Source organism: Pongo pygmaeus, chromosome 7 (genome assembly GCF_028885625.2).
Source record: "Pongo pygmaeus isolate AG05252 chromosome 7, NHGRI_mPonPyg2-v2.0_pri, whole genome shotgun sequence".
Taxonomy (NCBI): domain Eukaryota; kingdom Metazoa; phylum Chordata; class Mammalia; order Primates; family Hominidae; genus Pongo; species Pongo pygmaeus.
In genome coordinates, this window is record NC_072380.2 from 86,437,994 (window position 1) to 86,452,981 (window position 14,988).

Sequence of the window (14,988 nt, forward strand, 5' to 3'; positions counted from 1 at the left end):
ACCCCTAAAATTATGGAAAGTAGAATTAGAACATATAAATTCATAGTGTTTATTGAATTCATTTCTACGGTACAATCAATGTAAGAATTTAACTAAGAAAGATCTGCCCACTGGCATGCTGGTGAAGTAGTTCTTTGAAGAAAAAAATTAGTGAAATGGGGATTGGTAGTGTTTACTCATATCCATGTGTAAATGTTCTCACCTTGGCCAATTTCAGGCTACCAGCTTGATGCCGTTGGATGTGTAGTGGGGAGATGTGCACTACTGGCGCTCGCCAGCAGGAACAAACCACAGGGCCCGCTCTAAGAACATGCTCAGAAGGGTTCCTGAGGAGCCCATTTAGCTGACTTTTAGGCATGTTTCTTGTATGAACCAAAAAGGAGACAGCGAGGCAGAACTGGCAAGGATGAAATGGATCTTTCAGTCTTCCATCGCCTCCCTGGCCTGTCCTCACTCATGGAAACCTCTCATCTTTCTGGAGGACTAGGGTTATGGGGAAGGTGGCAGGAAAAAGAATAGGGCTTCTTATGGCTGGACCAGGGAATGATGTCTTCCGGCCCCAGAGAGGGTTGGAGGGAAGAAAAAAACTCTGGTTTATCTGCTCTGCAAAGGGGAAGGCCTTGTTCCATTAGTCTTTAGATGTTTATGGGTACCTATTTCTTATGACTTTGTAAACTTTCTATTATATTTTATTAGCACTAGGCAGGGCTATAGATAACTAGCAGTGAAAACTTAACGGAAGTCTGAAAAAGGTGTTTACACTTATGTTGGAGACAGCAGGAGAGAGGAGGAGTTGGGAAAAGGCATGGGCTTTGGATGCTCTTCAGGGAGAACACACGGGCAGCAGCGGGAGGAGGCTGGCAAGTGGAGCTCCTGGGACCAAAACATGGAGGGACCGGGCCTGGCCTGAGACAAGGGGGTCAACTGGTAGGAGGCCCCGTTTTCACATTACTCTCTTCAATAACCTCCTCTTGTCCTGTGCTCTCACGGGACTCCTTTCACTTCTGTTTAGGATCTAAGTAAGCCTGAAGGCTTGATGTATTAGAATGTAAGCTTTGTGAAGACTGGAATTTTTAATTTTTGGTCCTCTGTCATAATCCCAAAGTGCAGAACGCTACATGGCACATACTATTTATTGAGGGACCACTTTATGAATAAAGGAATGAATGATGCTTCCTTAGGAAAAGCTGGGTAGTTCTTAAAACTGAATGGAACGACAAAACCATGGAGACAGTAAAAAGATCCAGAGTTGCTAAGAGTTCGGAGTGTAGTAGGGAAGAATGAATTGGTGGAACAGAGGGCATATCTGGGGGAGTTTAATTATTCTGCATGATACTATAGTGGGGGACATTACCTATTTGTCAAAATCTATAGACTGTACAACACAAACAGTGAATGAAGCCTGATGTAAACTATGGACTTTAATACTAATGTATTAATATCGGTTCATCAATTACACCAAATGCACCTCAAAATGTAAGATGTTAATAATAGGGGACACTGTGTGTGTGCATGAGGAGAAGAGGTATATGAGAACTTTGTGGTTCCTGTTCAATTTTTCCGATAACTTAAAACTGCTCTAAAAAATAAAGTCATTAAAAATGAGTGGATCAACTTCAAATCATCAAAACTGCTATTTCTAAACCATGGAGGATGCTTTAGATTATTTGTATATGGGGTATCAAGAAATATGAAATGGAAATAACATCAAGAGGGGAGCGACATATTCTTAAACAACTGGCTGTTGGGATAACCCCGCATGGGTGCCATTGCTGATCTGTGATGGGTAATGCCTTAGTCCTGTGTGTTGTGCCTGAGAATCAACGGATGCCCTCTGCTAATGTTCTTTCAGTTTCTCAGAATCTAAACTTTTTTTTCCCCCAAATGATTTTCCATTTTGTCTGCTATTCTTAGCCAGAGCCTAATTATGTCTAGATTCATAATTAACAAAGCCATAAGAGTATAGCTATGCTGCTTTATAATACAATCTGTTAGCCCTTTAATGACAAATTTACAAAACTCAAGTACAAATAACTTATTCTGATTCAATCACAACACACCACCTTACAGTCAAATAAAACAGTAGTAGTATATCTACCACTTTTTATAATATGCTAAACTGGAGAACAAATACAGCTTAACCTTTCTGCAAATATATTTTGGAAGCACAACATCAGTGAAGCCTGCTAGTACTTAACCCTTTACTTTTTTACTTGCTGTTTCCTATAAGACCACACAGCAAAGGAGGACCTTTCTATCCAGCCCAGCTCTGTGGCTCAGTGCTACCGTATAGCTGGCCAGATGAGTCAAGACCACATTCAAACCTGAATCCTGAAGTCTGCTCAAGAGCTTTTGGAACCGATGACAAGAAGGAAGAACAGAAACCCACTCTGAGTTTGCTGTTAACACCAGCCTGTACAGCTAAGGACACTGGCATGTCTAGATTTTGCCCAGGAATAATCTGGACTTGCCTCTGGCTCATGTTAGTGAATTCATGTGATCACATCCCAGGCTCAGTTCCAGAGTGACACACGACCCCTGTAATCAGTCAATTGCAATTGTTCTTGCGTTGGGGGGTGGGGTTCAGGTTAGGCAGTGTGGAGAGATAAGCTGAAACCACTCAAACTGGATGCCCTGATGCTATTGCTGGTCACAGGCAAAAAATGCATACACCAAAGGGGAATACGTGCCCCAAAAGTATTTCATTTATCAAAAGACTGCTGACATTTACAAATCTTCAGACCCTCAAGAATCTCCAAATACCATTATCACAAATACTTTCTCCCATCAAATGTAGTAAAAAGTAACTGAAAAGCCACTTCTTTAAATTAAGCATCAGCTGTTGACTTTCTTTTAGGGCTATATATTTTTAACAAATAAACCGAATTTTTAACTTGTGAAGACTTGCACCTTATGGGTGAAGACACCACAGCCATGCTGGCTGGGGAGACCTGGGGAGCTGGTTATGCTCACTGAGCAGCTATGGAACTCCCTCCTGGATGTAAGCTCTGCAGAGGTCAACTGTGACCAGCCGCAACAATAAATGGGGAATTTCTGAATGCTAGGCATCACCTGTACTTAAAAACTTAATGACAAATTATTTTCCTAACCAGCAATTTGATGAGTATCTGAGGTTTTCTTTTCTTTAATAACTGAAATAGTGTTTTTGAGCTCTCTAGCTGGCTTAGGAGAAAATAATCTAGTTTCTTTTTCTTAAACATATAAGGCTCTAACAAAAAGCATACTCAATCATACATGGAACATGCTGAGCATACTCTTCTCCTGCTAAGGTACACGTGGGTCCCTGAGACATCTCCAAGCTCCTTTCAATCTCTTATACATCTGTGAACTCACATAGCTGATAAAGATTTTCATCTAGAATGGAGAACAAGTCTGCTAAAGGTGAAGCGCTATTTCTACTTTTTATATAGTTTTTTCTCAACAACAAACTGCTTCAAAATTGTGCTGATTTTGATGTTTTAAAAAATCTGTGACATATTAAGTCTAAGTTAGTTTACTGATCTGACTCTTAAAACTTGACAGCAAAGGCGATAGCCTAATTGATTCAGAGACCGTCCTTGTGATTTGCTTTGATGTACAAGTATTTCAAGAAAATTATTAGAAAAATAAAAAAATAAAAGCAATTGGCACATAAAAACCCAAGTCTTGGTTGACGGCAACACCATTCTTGCAGTTGCTCAAGCCAAAACCTTTGAGTAATCCTTGACAACTCCCATTCTCTCACACACCATATTCACTGTCAGCAAATCCAGCTGGCACCACCTTCAGAGTATATTCCCCCCCGCCCCCCCACCGCCCCAGCCATTTTACATGCTCTGGTTCACTGTCACCTCACCAGGGTTAGTACAAAAGTAACTGACCTCCCTACTTCGATCCTCCTCTCTGCCATTTTATTTCCTTCCAGGTTGTCTTCAAAGTGCTTAATAACCAAAACACATTCCTGGGTTATGGCACCATGGGTAAGAAAATGCAAAAAATAGGAGCTGTTAGCCTTTCTTTTGGACTGTGACATTATTCATTTATGAGAGACCTAGATTTGAAAAAAGCAATTATCCTGTGCAGACAGTTGCAGCCCTCAAGAAGAAATCAGTCTGTTAAGCAAGGAATACTCTTGATAGGGATAAGAACCAACTGGCTCCACAGGTGTCAGTTTAAAATCAGAGGTGTGATTTCTGAGTTACCTGCACCTAGTAAGAAATGAGTCTTTCAATCTTGATTTGGTTCTCTGATAAGACAGACTCCTCCGCAAGGCTCAGCACAGGTACACATAGGGCCCTGAGATGTCTGTCCCAACTTCTAACTTGCAATCTTTTATACATCTACTAACTGACGAAGCTGATAAAGACTTTGGTCTAGAATAGACAATAATTCTGCTGAAGCTCCATTCTCAGTAAACTTGATTTGGGAAGATGACTTATGTGAACCCATCTTCACCATCTACTCATTACTGAATGTTAATTTTCTCCATAAATTCCTTTTTTTAAGAGATAGGACGTGGAATAATAACTTTAAGACAGAATTCTTATGTCCTGGTTTAAAACAAGTTATATCACCAGTGAATAGTTGTCCTCTTTGCCAAGGCAGGAGTTCCTGTCTTCCTTTTCTCTAAAAGCAATATCAAGTTATTTAGATATAAAATGTAAACTATTATGTTATTTAATTATTTCTAAATAATATAAAATGTAAACTATTATGCCCGTGTTACACTAAGGGACATAATATCCCTAATGAAGTCTGGTATTTGATATTTCAAGGGCCTAAACTTTTGCAGAAGTGTTATGATATAGGCTTTGAAAGTATTAATAGCCAGAGAGTAGGTGACGCCACTCTGAGCCACAAGTGATTTTTGTCAATGAGATAAAAAGTTAAACCACATTACTTCATCATACAAATGCATTCACAGATTCGTAGGGAGAGGAGAGGAGCCAAGATTCACATGAAGAATGTTCACATGCCTTTTGTAAAAGGCTATCCATTATGGGGAATCATTGTCATGTTTATAAAGATCTAGGTGATACACTCCTTCTTAGAGTCTGGTGCCAGGAAAAATGTGGTCTCTGATCTTAACTCCTGTGCTTTCTTGTATCATAAAACATGAACTACGGGATCGATTGTTTCTCTTTTCGTTAAGCCTACCTGGAAACTTGGAGTAAAACTATCTTCAACGTATGCACACGGTAATCCTTTCTAATCACATGACTTTACTTTTATACCCCCAATAACAGGAATTCTATCATGTATGTAACTCATTATAGTGTCCTGCAAATACTTTTTGGAAAGCAGGATAAATAAATGAAACAAAACATTCCTGGATTAATAAGCTCTTGTAATACTAAGTTTTCTGAACTCTAGCCCCCTGCAGTGTGTTCATGCTCAGGGGACATATGTAATAATTTGGGAATAGCAGTGTCTGCTATTCAGCCTCTTTTTATAAGATTTCTTTTTGTCCATCACCGGAACATTTTTTAAGCTTGGAAAAGAAGTACTTATTTTTAATTAAGTACTTTATAGACTTTATTCCTTAACATTTGATCAAAAACTTAATAAGCTTAAAGGCTATATTCTCTGGATAGGACAGATCAAAGGCACATTTCTAATCCTTGATTGGAATATGCCAAATAATTGGTTATTCTACTTCATTGTGCTTTATAAAACTTATCTAAGACTTACCTTCCCATGTTATTTACATGTTGAGAAAAATCTGATGTAGAAATATTTAAGGGATGTTTTCTTCTTGGAATAATTTTTGGAGAAAGGTCCTTTATAATGAGGGTCATTCAAAAGTTCAAAAACATACCATTAAATAAAATGAAAACTTCTCTTTAAAACATAATCACTGCAACCCACCGAATGGGAGAAAATGTTTGCAAATCATGTATCTGATAAGGGGTTAGTATCCAGAATACATAAAGAACTCCCACACTTCAACAACAACAAAACAACCTGATTGAAAAATGGGCAAAGGACTTGAATAAACATTTCTGCAAAGAGACACAAATGTCCAATAAGCACTTAAAAAGACACTCAGCATCATTAAGCATAAAGGAATGCATATCAAAACCACAATGAGATACTATTTCACACCCATAAGGATGGCTACTATTAAAAAAAAAAACCAACAACAGAGAATAACAAGTGTTAGCAAGGATGTGGAGAAACCGAAGGCCCTGTGCACTGCCAGAGGGAATGGAAAATGTTGCAGCTACTGTTAAAACAGTATGGTGGTTCCTAAAAACATTAAAAATAGAATTACCACATAATCCACCAATTCTACTTTTCAGTATATACTAAAAAAAAAAAAAAAACTGAAAGCAGGGTCTCAAAGTGATATTTATACACCCATGTTCATAGCAGCATTATTTATAATAGTCCAAAGGCGGAAGCAATCCTAATGTCAATGAATGAATAAACAAAATGTGTTGTATGTATTCTAGATACTCTTTATCAGAGAGATGATCTGCAAATATTTTCTCCCATTCAGTGTGATGCAGTGATTATATACATACTAGAATATTATTCAGACTTAAAAAGGAAATTCTGATACATGCCCCAACATGGAGGAATCTTGAAGACATTATGCTAAGTGAAATAAGCCAGTCACAAAAAGACAAATATTACATGCAGTACCTAGAGTAGTCAAATTCAGAGACAGAAAGTACAACAGTAATTTCCAGGGGGTTGGAGGAGGGGAGAATAAAGCATTACTGTTTAATGGGTACAGATTGTTAGTTTTGCAAGATGAAAATGTTCTGAAGATTGATTGCACAGCAATGTAGGTCTACTACTACTGAAATGTATATACTTAAATGGTCAAGATGGTAAATTTTATGTTATACATATTTTACATACCTAAAAATAAAAGAAAGTCACCTAATGTACTACTATTTACAGAGCATCTTATATGTCCAGAGGAAGTGAGGAAAGAAAAAACAAAGGCTGGGCTCTCCGTTGAGAAGTTGCTGCATGCAACCCAGCCCTGGCATGCTAAGAATCTAATAGAGGAAAACAGCCGTAATGTATAGCAATAACTGATGGGCATTTTAAGGAAAGAGGTGTCAGAACTTTGTAAAATGCAGGCAGACTTATGCCTGTTTCTCTAGCTTTTAACATAAAGCCTGGCATGGAGGCTGTCTTCAACAAATATTAGTGGATGAATAAATAGGTAAAAAAGAGAGAAACATAAAAGATAACCCCAAGATTTCTAACTTGGTGTATGAATAAATGACCTCACTATGGTCTGAGAGTGATGACAAGTTCTGTTTTAGACAAGTAGGATTTTACATGACATAGGCATCTGTAGTTGGAGATACAGGGCTGCTATGCAAATTAAAGGTCAAGGTTCTAAACGGAACTGTGAGCGTCATGTCACAGAAGATGAGTTCAACAAAAGGTGGTTGAACTCACCAAATAAGTGAGTCAAAAAAACAAAGAACTGAGGACTGAGACAAAAGTGTCCTTGGGTGAAGGAAACAGGAAGGTAAACGGAACAGCAGTAACATACAGGTAGAAGGGGAACTTCTAATAGAGCTGTTCACAGTTCTTGTTCTTGCATAAATCCTGGGCTTCTTTCAGGAGGTAAGTGGGCCAGATCTGAATTTGCCTTATCTCTGGGGCAGCTGCATGTTTCTCAGCCTGACTGGCAGATTCATGTGCAGTCACTGAAATGAGTCAGTCCTGGAGAAGGTGAGGGCTAGGGAAAGCTTGCTGAATTTGATAAGAACCTTTCAGAGAGCAGTTCTCACAAGGAGGCCACCCCAGAAGCCAGACTGAAGGGAGTTGGTGAGAAAGTGGGCAGAAGAAGCCGAGGAAGCAGGTGTGGGCCACATGCTGGAGACTTTTGACCCAGAAAGGAAGGAGGAAATTTGGATAGTAACCAGAAGGATTAGCTGGGTCAAGGAAAAAGACGTTTTACTCGTATTTTAAGAAAATGAGAGCTGATCCTGTCGGAAAGTGGGAAGGATGCCCAGAAAACAGGAGAAAATGAAGCAGCTCTGAAAAGGTGACAATTGCTGGAGTTAAGTGCTGGATGAGTAAAAGAAAGGAAACAGGAAAGAATGTAAGAACAGTGAAAGGGGCGATCCAGTGGTTTTAAGGATCCTAAAACTTGAAGGAGCCTAAGCTCAAAAAGACCTAAAGTGTTGTGGGCTTTGGAACCAGGCAGACCCAGGTGCACACCCCACTTTATCACATGTTGGCTATATCACCTTAGTCTCAATTTCCTCACCTGTAAAATAGGGAGAATATTACTTCGTAGAGTTGTCCTGGGATGAGGACAGATTTATATGAAGTACTTAGTACTAACATAGAGAGGTACTTAGTAGATAAATGCCCACTATTAGTCTTCTGTTGAAATAAATAGCTGGCAGGGGAAATCTGGGGCTTAAAGTAAAGAGGTAAAGATTTGGAGTCAGCACTGTACAGAAGTTCTAACGAATGGAAGAAAGGCACATTAGAATCTATATGATTCTGCATTGTTCTCTAGCACGGCTGTCTCTTCTGCGAGAAGAAGAGAAGGGAAAAGGTGGCTGTGACGCAGGTTTGGAGACATGGTGCATGGAGGATGGGGAGCATGGTGTAACCCATGACAGAGTTCTGGGTAGGAAGGAAGTGTATAGAGCCAACAGGGGCCTTTGGACCAGAGGAAATAGAAAGCGTGAAGTTAGGATCAAGCGAAAAATCAGGCAGGCCAAATTATTTAAAAATGGATGCATATTCTATAAAATGATACTAGATATAATCCTGACTCCATGTTCTTTTTAGCACTGGAGCAAACATCTGAAAGTGCTTGATAAGAACTTCAGAACCTGAGAAGACCTTCTGGGTAACGATGAGAATTACCAACGTCAATGCTGTTTTTGTTCACATATCAGTGTTGTTATGCTTCTTGTCCTTTACCAATGGTCCACTATGGGTACAAATTTAAGCACGACTAGGAATTAGAGTAATTCAAGACTGTATAATGGGCAAAATACATGACGGGAGCTAGGGCTATTCAGCTGAATGACACACTGACCAAGTGATCGGATCATAAACTCATCTCATCTCCACTTAGCAGCTGCAAATGCCCATTAAATGCACACTGTGGTGCTCAAATGATTCCATTTTATAAATACTTATAGATACATTTTTAAAAATTAAGCAAACACCATTCACTCCTTAAAAGTGACATGCACCCTCTAGAACTCCTCCTTGAACTCACAGTTGAAAAACATTCTCTAAGGTAATAAGATATTTGTTTTATATTATCTAAAATGGTTCTCTAGAAATCTCAGATCCACCAGTCTGCTACCTCACTTTGTTCTGTCTAGATATGCCCAACTAGCGAAGAACAAAAAGATGTATTCCTCTATCAGGCTTTTGATGCTGAACAGTAGGAACATGAACTTGCTTGGGACTGTGCCCAAAACGATTGTGCATCTTAAGCTCTATCCTTTCCAAGGTACACATTTTGAAGTTACAGAATTTATGAGAGAACTGTTTTGTAAGGAATGTTAAAACATTAGGGGTATAGTTATTCTCTCAGTGAACTTGTTTTATTCACTTCATGTTTCCTTGTAGGAACTGCTGCTCTGTCACTCTGTTTATTTCACATTTGTTTGGTGACAAGGAATCATTCATTCTACAGTTCAACTAAGAAGCCCATACATATTTTTACTTTAAATCTTCAGTTTCTTGCTGCAACAGATATTGAGGACAAAAATATAACAAGCATAAGGGTATTTGCTTTGATTTATATTAAACTTCTGGTTTTGCTCTTGAAACTTCTGCTTTAACAGACCTATTAAGAAACACTGTTTGAACTGAAAGGGGCTCTGAGAGTCCACATGATCCCTCCTGGTGACCAGGTAATTACTTTTCCTTCTATAGAGACCTGAGACTCAGAGAGATTAAGGAACATATTCAAAGTCACACAGCAAAGTCATATGGCTATCCAGAGAAATGAATGGGCAGAGCCCAGGTCTCCTAACCTTTAGGATGAAGACTGGTGACTACGTTGTGAAAAGAGGTTTCTTTATTACCATCTTCTAGGTTTGTTTTAGCAAACATTTTATTATCATCTAGCTGTACATTTTTCTTTCTACTATAGGAATTCATTTATATCTAGAGTTCATCTTCTTGCATTCATGCTTTCTCTGTGAATCTGTCACTGCTCTCCTTACTTCTCTATTCAATCTTTTATTTTAATACATTTATGCTTCCTATTGAAAAATGCACATTTTGTGCTTTCTTCTCCCAATAACGAGTTTTGGCTGACCTTCAAATGAAAGAACACAGTTTAGGAAACATCTTACTAAAGACTGTAGGACAGATTTGGTTTTCATCAAGGTTATGCTTTAGCAGGAACATTTTTAGGTGGTGTTAAAAATACTACAGATTCATCCAACTCATAGTTGCCTTCCCCAAATCACCAAATTAGTAATTAACGCCTCCAAGTTTAAAAGGAAATATCAGAAGATCATCTAGTTCTTCCTGAATTCTTAAGAAGTTTTCTTATTTTTCCTCATGGGAGTCTCAAATTTGTTGAGTTTACCTATTTTTAGCATTTGCTGTGTTACACCAAAAACAAATTTTTCATCCCGATACTCAACAGATAAAATGATAGCTTATCTGAGGACACTGAGAAAATGGAAGCAGAAACAAATATGTAAACCAGGGTGACTCGTTTCTGTTTAGTACCCTTAAAGAAAAGTAACACTTTGGTACAATTTGGGGAGCAAAGTCAGTTTTGAAGATGAATGCATGTACATCAAGATAAAAATATTTAATTTTCCTTCATTAAAAATGGTGGTAGAAAAGCAAGTCAGGATTCAAGCCAACTAAGTACAAAAATCATGTTAAACCCTGGCTCAAATAACAGGAATCTTTTTCTCTGGTCCTCATAGATTGTTAGTGAACCGCTTCAAAGCTTACATACTTACCATGCTTATAGGACTTGGGATATTCCTGACCAGCAGCCTGCTGTCTGCCTGGGTATCTCCTCTAGACACACTTCGATGAGCTTTTAACCTTTATTATCTTCGTGGTGGGATTGATTCTGGGCCCTGGGATGCCATGGCTGTTGGTGGGATGGATGGACTCCCGCTGCAGCCACTGAGGAATGCAGGGTCTGCCCTCCTGGACTCCATTCCTTAGTGACAGACACAATAACTTGAATGGAACTACTCCTCACCAATCCGAGGTTCAGACTGAGTTCAAAGAATCTCAAGAATTACTCTAGGCACAATGGGAATGTTGCACATCCCCCAAACAAGGGGGAAATTTAGGACGTCATTTCCACTGAGGCAAGAATTTCTAGAGGCCCAAGAATTCAGAATCTATGGACTGCCATCTTCTAACTGTGGGTAAGTCGACTGAATCGGCAGGTGTAGGGAAAGTTACCCACCAACACCCCAGGCCCACCATCCCCCTTGTTGCAAGTTGTCTAGTATTAGTTTTGGGGTCCAGGGCCTTGCCTGTTGCTTCGCCGCTATCTGATAGCTACTTTAGTGGGGTCTCCAGGATTGCCCTAGACATCAGGCTGTACTTGCCAAGTTAGACTTGTTCAATGTGCTAAGTCTTGGCCAGCGATAGGAGTACTGGAAATAGTTCTTCCTGCCTTTTCAATAAAATCATATTTGTCTTCTGACATGACAACAGACTTGGTGACAAAAGGATGTGCCCTCGCCTTACTGGCTGACTCTGTCTACCTGAAGCACAAATGTGAAAAATCCCCTTCCATTTAAGGCAGAGAACCCTGTAGCTATGAGGCTCTCTAGGATTCTGGTGGAAACTTGTAAAATGTATTTAAAATTTTGGACCTAAATGTTGCTGCAACAGACACAATGGGAGATGAGACTTCACAGGCAATGCTTTGTTATGGCATGAAGAAAACAGGCGCACAGAAAGCCCTTTTATAGTTTCATATGGAGTCTTGTGGGCTGACCAGTAACCCTGAAAACATGAGGGCTGTCAGGGCAAGGAGGGGCCTGTGGGGTCCATCATGTTGTTTGGAAGAATCACATCCTGCAGGGGCTCCCACTGCCCTGGCAGACAGGGCTTCTTCCAAGAGCTGGAACACCCTGGAAAATGGCATTTGTTCCACAGAATAAGAAGGAGAGTTAAGAAGCCTCTTCCCATCCAAGACAAAGGGGCAGGCAACTGCACAGAAACTCGAGGGGCGGTTGCCCACTGCTTGCAGCTATGCCGTCAGGAGCTTTTACTAACATTACGCATGTCCCGCTGTCCTTGTCTTCCTAGTAACACTTCTCCAGGTTTCAGATAACTTTTGAATTTGTGTTCCCTAAAATAATCAACCCTGGCCTGTCTCCCCTGAAATTTTTTAATTGCTGTCCAAATCCTCATTTCCTGATGAACTAGATTTTCTACCTCCAACAAAACCTCAACATACTTAATGATCTACACGTCTAGAAATGCTTTTACATTATTTGCTACTCTGGACACACAGGTAATTCTGCCTAGTTCTAAATATCATGTTCACTCTTCTTTCCCTACTTATTACATACATTGCATACATCATTCTGCTCCAACCCCTCTGTAATGCTAGGGGTGAAAAGAAGACTTTTTCTCCCTTAAATCTCTCACTGGCAAAAGATCACTGCTGGCAACAGTAAATTATAAATATGAAGTTTCTCTGTAATGTTTTTCTGAGACGTCATAGTAACAACGGCTCAAAGCATGATCTTGTATGGCAGAGTGAAATGAAAAGGTTCTGATTTGATCAGAGATGCCTCTGTTGGACCCTTAGCTCTGAGATACTACAAATATACCTTCTTGTAAGTTACTTATTAAAATATATTTTCCAGGTTGCTGGCATAATTCCAGAAAACAGTTTGTCTATCTTGGCTCTCAAAGTCTGAAATTAATGTTTAAACTAAAACCTTGTCTACTCTAAATATAATGGAAAGACCTAGATTATTTTTAAAATCTTCTTTGTAATCTTAGAAGAAACTATCAGTTTAACCACACCATTTGTAGCTACCAACTTAAATGTTATAAGGTGATGAATCCCTTGTATAATGAAAAAAATCTCTCAACTACTGAATGTTTGCTCAGTGGGTTTAATATGATGGTGAATTTTGGGAGAAGAATATATAAATATGTACACACATTTTAAATATGTATAGATTATATTAGATTGAAATACATATATATCTGCACCAACTTAGGAGTATCTGAAAGTTTTTTATTTTCATTTGGGGCACATACTTAACTGAATTCTCCTTATCCTCTAATGTTTTTTGGTTGAGTCCCAGGAAAAATAACAAGAAAAACTAATCAACAACAATGACAAACTCAACCACACAAAAAACTTCAGGAACGAACAATTTAACCAAAATATTAGATACAACTCTTATACTAGCACTGCCTTGACAAGAAGTCAGGATCGCTCATATTTTTAAGTTATAATTTCATTACCTACAGTACCAGGCTCCTCTGTCAAATAAGGCTTTATTACAGGGCTATTATGTAATTCAATTCATGGCTTAAAAATGTCTCCTATGTCTGGAAAACCTAATTGGAATGGTACTGTCCTTGCCTCTTGGTAAGAAATCATTAAACTGGAATTCAGTAACCAGATTTTATTTTAAAAATAATATAGCACATTTTAATACAGTTTTTGAAATACCCTTCTAAGCTTTTGAGTGATTTAACCAGTCTTCTTTCTTATGCCCTGGGACCTTATGTTGACCTGAAGTTTAAGTTATGAAGGAGGTGTCCTATCTTCTGTTGTTATTTGAGCCTCTACAACCTCTCTCAAAAGCCCATTTTTCCCATCCCTTAGCCATCTCCTGGCAAGAAGCCCCACTCCCTGCCATTTGCCACTTGTTCTGGGCTATTTTAATTCTGGACAAGTTGTGGTAGTAGGCTATATTTAAATTGGCCTGCTCTGCAAAGAAACACGGCAAATGCACGTGGCACCTTTTCCCTTTTTGACATAATCCAATTGTGCTCTGGCTCTGAATCAAGCTGTGAGATTCTGTACCACACACCCTGGCTTGACTCCCACTCCCCGCTTCCCAGGTGTTTACCACCCAATAGGTGGGGCAGTAGGCGTTTTCTGGGAGAAATGAGCCATGGCAGGGACCTGTGGAGCAGTCACCAAAAACTTAAGAGACTGAATTGAGAAACGTGAACAATAATGAAAGGAAAAGATGCTTTCTGGCTCTAGCTGAGCACTGTTGGAATATTTATAGAATAATTTTTTCAAAGACCAATTTCCAGATATAAATTTTGTAAGGTATAATACATTTATTGAGAGAAGCTTACAAGAAACTGCATGCACATAAAAAAGCCAGCTTTCTCATGTTTCTGAGCTTTTAGACGTGGACATTCTAAGAACATTTGGTTCTAAGCTGCACCTCCCTTTTGCCTCCTCCACTGCCATTAGTTTAGACACTTCTGTGCTAGGCAGAGGGTATAAGTTCTTACCTGGAGTTACGCTGTTGCTTCGAGAAGAAAAATAGGTCAGAAATGCCCTGAATCATTAAAAATTACATAAAATGTACAAAACACCTTTCTAGAGAACAGCTGTTGAGGGCTTGTAAACTTTCACGGTTCAAAGTTGACCTAAAGCCAGAATTATCCCTTTATCAGGAAAAATCAGAAGACAGTTAACTTTTGAGGAAATATTTTACATGTCTAGAACTTTTGCCTAAAGACCTAACACACATGATGCTGATATTAACATCTTCATTTTGCTGGCAGTGGAATTAAAATCCAGCTTAAATTATATGATCATATTCACCTAGCAGATCTAGAGGAATTTTAGTATAGAAACCAAGGTTTTGGCCTATTTACTTTTAAGATATTTATTTTGCCTGCCTGGGCTATGAGAATTTTCCTACTGTCAGCCAAATTTCTATTTGATTTTTTGCTGAATAAACATTACTACCTAAGCAAGTAGTGAATAACAGACTGGGCTTTTGTTTTCTGGAATAAGCAGGAAAACCATCTTAGAAATGTTAA

The 14,988-nt window shown here is 38.9% G+C and overlaps 1 protein-coding gene across 4 annotated transcripts in view; it reads right to left on the reverse strand.

Annotated features, from left to right (window-relative positions):
• Positions 1–14,988, reverse strand: part of JPH1 (junctophilin 1) — an 82,900-nt gene that overhangs the window by 22,012 nt on the left and 45,900 nt on the right. The gene's annotated exons all lie outside the window — the stretch shown is intronic.